Here is an 8,231-nt window from a genome sequence, read left to right on the forward strand (position 1 = left end):
AATGTGGCCAGGCAACCTACAATTGAAACAACCACCTAAACCAATTTTGCATGAGTCATAAGGATGGAAACGCCCACAACGTACACAAGTCAAATCCGGAGAATTCTTACTCTAATTTTCTCTTCCCTTAGCATACTGAAATTGATTCTGATTATTCTTTTTGAAGCCCCCTTGGCTTTGAGGCACATACCCTCCTCTCTTGAAGCTTTGTCCTCTCAGATGAAAGTACTTGCCACGCCCCCGACTAGAGCTCCCTCCATGAGTGTCCTTGGATGCCGCCACGGTCTTGGCATATTCTTTTACTACTCTAGCCTTGTTCACTAAGTCAGAGAAGACACAGATCTCCAAAAGAGCCACAGTAGTCATAATGTTATCCTTCAAATCCCTCTGGTACTTAACACATCTCCAGCTCTCGTAAGTCTCCGGGTCACCCTGACACACCCGAGAAAACCTACAAAGTTCTTCGAACTTGTTGGTGTACTCAGCCACAGACATGGAACCTTGCTTCAGCTGCATTAGCTTCATCTTCTTGCTTTCCTTGCAGACTCAGGGAAGTATTTCTTATAGAAAGCCATTTGGAACACCTCCCATGGAATGTCGGCGTTCTGAAGCTGTAGCAAACGACACTCAGCTTGCCACCAGGGTTGGGCCTCTCCCACTAGCTGATAAGCGACAAACTCTACATATTGATTGAGAGGAACATGCTGCGCCTGTAAAGCACGTTCCAAAGCCTGGAACTAGTGGTCCGCTTCAATTGGATTTGTGGATCCTCAGAAAGTTGGCGGATGAACCTTGAGGAATGTCGCCAAGGTCATCGAAACTCCTTTTGTGTTATCGTTGTTACCCTCAGCATTCCCATTGCCATTTCCATTCCCAGCCGGTTGGCCCAATCTCTGCACAGCTTGCAGAGTCACAACAGCATTAGCTTCCATGGTATTAGCGAGATTCGCCATTGCCGCCATGAATTCAGCATGATTGTCAGCTGGTTGCTCATTCCTACTTTCTCGCGTTTGTGTTCGACCTCGTCCGCGAGTGGCCATGTAGGGTTCCTGTCTACACCAAATAATCGATATCAAGGTGATCAGTCTCAATACCAAAAGTTTAGTGCTTCAATTATCCCAAACAGGCACTCACAAACAAGCATGCTATGCAATATCAAACAGATAACCTAATAGCATCAAAGAAAAGACACACAGAGTATGCAATGAAGCACAATCGGTCCATCCCTCAGGCTCACGAGGACGAACCGCTCTGATACTACTAAATATAACACCCTAATTAGCCTAAGCCTTACCCACATCGTAAAGCAAAGGTTAATCAGAGATTACGACAGTTCTAAGCTCATACATAATATATATATATATAGAGAGAGAGAGAGAGAAAGAATAGTATGATCTAGAAGCCCGATGAAGGATATAGCTCAAAAATAGGATTTCAAAAACGCAAAACGTACTAACGAAGGTAGTAACTTAAGGCACAAGATATAGATGAAATATAAATAGGATAATAGTATAATAGTGTATATCATAAGGAACAAGCCTCGACTCGCGGTGTTTAAGCCGGCTAGCTATATACAGACCATACAGAAATCTGACAGTTTAAGAAATAGCTTATACAAGTTTTGTTCTCTCATGTACAAGCCTCTAGGCAAAGACAAAATACAAAAGTGAGAGATGCATAAACAAAATAAACAAAAGACTCCAAAAGAATCCAAGATCCTCCGCTGTTGACACCATCCAAAGCAACTCAACGAGGTGGGTTGCGACCTGCATCTAAAAAATATAACAATGATATGGTATGAGAACCGGAGGTTCTCAGTATGGTAACAGTTTCCAGTGATGTAGGATATAAGACCTTGGGACACCAAAGGCAATCCTAAGCTCCATATCCATCACAAAATTCAACTTAAAAGTATTCTAAAACAAATAAGCATAATATACCAACATTGTCTAAAATGTCCAGGTAATCTATTCTTAGGGGATGTCTACTCTAACCAAACACTGCTGTCCCACAGCCTTCACCAACCAATCCTCCATGCGATCCCATCGCCACCGCCTTCTGAACCTCCTCAATCCCAGCAGAAAACACAAGTAATATACAATACAAGTAAAGCACAAGTAGAAGCATATAAGGCAAATAATTCAGATAGTAGGTAAGCATGTGATTCACTTAGGCAAGCCATTTCAAGTAAACGAAGCATACGAACAGATAGAAAATACATATGATGAATGCCTGCCCTACTGGCTGTGATATCACATTGTCGGTTCAACTGCCAACCCGACACATCTCTATGGAGACGTCGCCCTTCGGATTTCTCATATGGGAACCCCCGAGATATAGTTCCCGGATCACTGTCCAGGTACTGGCACCTGCACGCCCTATAGATCTGAAGGGATGCAAGTGGGATATTCTGCCTCAAGCCTCACATCTCAACGTAAGCGGGATTAACCACCGTCCTTACGACGCCGCCGCTACCTCAACAGGCAGGATTAACCACCATCCCTGCCAGACGCATAGCGTCTTATAATCTCAGTAAAAACATTATTTCAATGGTTTTTAAAAAGCATTTTCAGTATACATAGATCCATCATCTCAATCCGAGTCCCCGACTCATCTCGACCACTGTCCATTCACAATGCAGTTTCCGAACATCAACAAATCATAATTTCACATCTCTTGTATCCAACACCCTGCATGTGACATCAAACCATCCTCCACCCGCTAGAAACCTAGGCCTCCGTTTGCTAATACTCAAAACCAAGCCCAAAAGTCTTAAAATGGTGTTATAGAAGCTTACAACCTTGTTGGGAAGATAAAATAGTTGAAAAACAAGTAAATTTGAGAAACAGAACGTGTGCAGCCACACAGGGGTCTGTGCGTGCGCATGCCCAGGAAATTTTAAAATGTGTACGTACGCACAGGTGACAAAACTTTCAGAATCTGTTCACTCGCACAACCCATGCCAGTGCCCCCAACAGATTGGCCTTCCCAACGTGTGCGTCCGCACAGGTTGAAGTTTTTCCTTAAATATGTGCGCGGACAAATTGTGCTAGCGCGACAAACAGTACGCACTTCCCTGCCTGTGCATTTGCATAGGTGTGTGCGTCCGCACAGGTCAAAATTTTCGCCGGCTGTGCGCCTGCACAAGGGTATGCGTCCGCACATATCAGAAATCATGAAATTCTGTAACTTTGCAGAATTTCTGATTTTAACACCAACTTTGAATGATCATAACTCCCTCTACAAAATTCCAAATTTTGCAAACTTTATATCAATTAAAAGGGTTTTCAAAGATCTTTATTTCTAAATAAGTTTCAATCAATTTAAAAAACCGAAGCAAAAGTTATGATCAAACAAAGTTCACTAAAAACCCAACTTTACCAAATTTTATAATTACCACCATATCTTACCATATCATACCAAATCATACCAAACCATCCAAAACTTCATTTTTCATCAAAATGTACCTGTTGTATCATAATACACCAACCTTACCATATTCTCCTTCTCATTTCATTACTCTCAATTCCAACCTCAACTATATAACACTTATGATTAAAATCACCATCAAACCCACCATTTCATAAATCATAACACTACAATTATCATAAGAAACTAACTTCCAATCCATACAATCATTCAACATCATCTTATCATTATAATTCATCACAATCAATCCAACATTCATCAAATCATCAACATTTAACACACCAACTATCATTTTAGTTCAACTTATCCTATTGGCCACTAGCCTATGTGTCCATGAATATTATATACTACATAGAGGAAACCAAAATTATACCTTGGCCGATTCTCTATATGAACCAAACCTCCAAATTAGCACAAACAAGCTTCCAACCACAATCCAAGCTTTCAATTCCACTCCAATAAGCACAAATAAGTTCCAAAAGCTCCCAAAGCCACAATAATCAAACTATATACATATAAATTACCTCAAATCAACCTAGGGTTCCAAATAAACATAAATTCACAAGGGTTTAGTGGCTTTTACCTTCTCCCACAGATTTTATAGCAAGAATCCAAGATTAAGCAAGGATTAGAGCAAACCTAAACATCCAAAATCACAAAAACTCATTTAATCAAAAACCCTATAAACCCAAAATTTTGAGGAGAGAAACTGAGAAGGATTCAAGCTTTTCTTACCAGTTTCTTATATGGGTTTTGTAGAACTTTTCACGAGGAATGCGTAGCAGCAAACGGTGCGGCGATCGGAGCTCTCTAGCTCATGATATGAGCTTTGGAAGATTGAGATGAATAGTAACCATCGGGTTTCTCCCTTCTCTATTTCAGCATGTTATGAGTGTGTTTGTTTGTGTGTTATGCTGAAACGGGTTCACTTATGAACCCTTTTATATGTTGGGCTTTGATGATTAGATTTTTGACGGTTTAGAATTTCACAAATGAAATCTCGTTGAAGTATAGTCTCTAAACCAACAATAATCCTTTCATGCAAAAATTTGTTTGTCACAAGTACAAACCCCTAAAATCTATAAACCGAAGTATTTAAACCTCGGGTCGTTCTCCCTAGGATTTACAATAAAGTGTCTTGTTATTGGTTAGAAATGTGTTTTGGGGTTTTGGATAAGAAGCATGAAAAGTAAATGGCAATGAAAATAAACTAACAACTATAAAAGGCTCTTGGAAAGGTATGAAAATTAGAAGTCCTATCCTAGTTATCCTTCTCAATTGTGATGAGAATTGTTCATTGCTACCACTTAGTTAACCCTTACTAAATAAAGGAAAGTCAAGTGGATGAATTGACTTGAGGCACAAGTCCTAGCCAACTCCCATGGAAAGACTAGTTTTAGTGCACTCCAAACCAATTAGCAATTTCTCCAATTACCAATCAACAAAGGAATTAGATAACTCAAGTGTCACTAATTACTCTACCTAGGCCAAGAGGAACAAAATCTATACTATATCTAGAGGAGGCATTTCAACAAACACATAAAAGGCAATAAAAGTAAAAAACATAAATTGCAAGAATTAAAAAGAGATCTAACTACAAAGGCAAGAGATCAACAATGGAAAAGCAAAGAAGAACAATTATTATGAATTACCTCTTATTGAATTGAAAGAAAATGGAAGGAACAATAGTAGATCTACAACAATGCATAAGAACAACATAAAGGAAATTACAACAAAGGAATGGAAGAAGAATGAATGTAACTACAAGGAATTGAGAAGATAGAAGTAGAAGAAGATGAATTAAAATCTAGATCTAAGAACTAAACCTAATCCTAATCCTAATCCTAGAGAGAAGTGAGAGCTTCTCTCTCTAGAAACTAACTCTAAACTACTTCTAAAAATAAAACTATGACTAATGATCAAAAAGTATGTAAAGTCTCTTGATTCCCCTTCCATCCTTGGCTTAAATAGCATCAGAAATGAGTTGGATTGGGCCCACAAGGCTTCTAAAATCGCTGGCTACGTGTTGCATTAAGTGGGTCATGTGCCACCATCGGTGCGTCCGTGTACCGTGCGCGTGCGTGCCCCTATGCGCGATGTAACTATGGCAAATCTTATATCGTTTTGAAGCCCCGGATGTTAGCTTTCCAACCCAACTGGAACCGCATCATTTGGACCTCTGTAGCTCAAGTTATGGTCATTTAAGTGTGAAGAGGTCGGCTTGACAGCTTTCCGGTTCTTTCATTTCTTCATGAGTTCTCCAACTTTTCATGCTTTCTTTCTTCATTCCCTTGATCCAATATTTGCCTCCTAAACCTTAAATCACTTAACAAACATATCAAGGCATCTAACGGAATCAAGGTGAATTAAATTTATTTATTTTAAGACCTAAAAAACATGTTTTCACTCTTAAGCACAATTAAAGGAAAAGTTATAAAACCATGCTATTTCATTGAATAAATGTGGGTAAAAGGTGATAAAATCCCCAAAAATCAATACAAGATAAATCCTACAAATGGGGTTTATCAGGCTTGGGCCCAACTTGGGCACGGTCCAACCCGTAGCGTTTTTAGCCTGTTTGGCCCAACTGTGGGCCAAATCTTTAAAATTAACGCCCGGTTTTCTATTTCAAATGTTTTTCTAAGGTTTTTGATGGTTTTCACTTTTCTCGTGCGGTACCGCATAGACTTGAACCGGTTCAACCGATTCAATTGTCGGTTCGTATTTTTCACAGTTTTTCGCAGAAAGCACATTTTCTGACTCAGAAAGACCCACTGAGTCCAAAAATCACCATTAAATCCTCAAATTCTCTCTCTAACTTTTCAGAATCTGATTTGGGCAATTAATCACTTATTAACCAGTTGATTAGTTGTGGTTCTTACACTGGGAACCCATGGGTCGGAGGTTCTCATTCTGTATATGTCTCTTGTTTTTCAGATACAGGTCCAGGTGCTCGGAAGTGAGTTGTGGTTCATATAAGAGATGGCGAAGATTTTTATATCCTCTACTTTATATTTTACTTAGAATCTCTCCACATTTATTTTGAAAAGCTTATATTATGTATTGAACTCTTTTGAACTTGCCTATAGAGGCTCTTATGTTTCTTTTGGGAGAGATTAGAAGATACTGTTGTCAACTACTTTCATACTGTACCCTAACCGGCCTAAAGTTTGCGGGTCGCGACTAGTGGCTATTCACTTATGTTATATATCTATATATTGTCCTTCTCTTACTCTCCTTAATGCCTTTTTCTGTGTATCGCTTTCGACTTCATGCTTTATCTTCTAGTTGTCGATGCGTGAGTGATACGACTTCACGATTTTATTTTTACTCTTTTCAGGCTTCTCGATTAATACTCCTTTCAATTTTATTTGTAATTATGTATTAAAAATCTACCTTGAGAGTCATACCACCTTATTATCATTGACTTATGACTCGAGCATAAGGATTTAAATATTATCAGTGGTATGAGTGATATATGTTGGTTTTGGAATTGATGAGTGACATACTTAGAGGCAAATGATTGAAAATAATTGGTTTAATTAGGCTTGAATCGATTGGATCTTGGTGATTGAGAAGAAAGAAGACTTGTAAATAGCGTTGATATATTTTGGATTCGAGCAAATGTGTAGGAATGGGACAATGACTATTGTTAGAAAACTTATGCTATAAGTCTTGAATGATTAGGATGTGACTTGGAATAACATTGGGTAGATGGCAAATTGTTAAGTGTGGAGGTAGGTAGAGTATGAATTGGGCTCGGACTTAGCTGAGTTTGATATTGGTTGGCATGTGCATGTAGTTATGATAAATGAGATTCATCGGATGCTTAGTATGTAAGGCTATGGCGTTACGCTTAAGGAAGAATAAGTGGAGTGAGAGATTTTAAGATTTGTTGATTGAGGTCCTAGATAATGTGTTCATGAAAATTAAAGAATTTGAGGAAATTTTGAGTTAAACATAAAGATACGCTAGGGACCTAAGTTACCATTGGATTTTTAGCGGATGAAAATCAGAGTGACGCAGCGGAAGCTTGCTGGAACGTTAACATAGTATGGTAATAATAAGGAATAGTAGGGTATAATTAGAAATGCTTTATGCTTTAAGTACTTAAAAGGTTAGTGAACTAATGCAGATAATGATTCTAGATAATTGGGATAAATTGTGGCTATGAGCTTTGATGGTTCCAAAATGAATGAGGAAATTATCGTTGATGCGTAATTGGTTTTGAAAGACGCATTTGAAAGTCATTAAATTGAAATGCTGATGTGGTACTGAGATTGGTTTGAGGAAATCCGTGACGGGTGACAAACTCCAGTTTTTAGGAGAGGTGCTGTCAAAAATTTCCCAAGAATTTGAAAGACTGTTGGTTATCGTTTTGAAAATGATTTTTTATATGAGTAACTTTAACAAAAGATATGTGTTTCAAATGCTTTTATATTAGCAAAACATACTTTTGATTCTTTCCTTAGAACTTCATATCTCTTCTTAAGAGAGTTAATGATAGAACACAATTTCAAGTTTCTTCTACAAATAATTTCCTTGTCTAAATGAAAATAGCAAACCCAAGGGCTGTACTTTTTTATGTTTCTAGATTGTGGAGTGAATATTATCATGCCCGTAGAAACAATGTCTGAGAACATTATTAATAAATACTCAATTAATTAAGGATGCTCCCCAAGAAGAGGCCAATGAGCGACTTTTTATTATACAGTTGATACCTAATCCCTCTATACATCCAACAAAGAAATCCAATGCATTAAAGCTACATCCAAATCATAGTAAAAAAGTAAAATTAACGA

The sequence above is a fragment of the Arachis stenosperma genome, chromosome 4 (genome assembly GCF_014773155.1).
Source record: "Arachis stenosperma cultivar V10309 chromosome 4, arast.V10309.gnm1.PFL2, whole genome shotgun sequence".
Taxonomy (NCBI): Eukaryota; Viridiplantae; Streptophyta; class Magnoliopsida; order Fabales; family Fabaceae; genus Arachis; species Arachis stenosperma.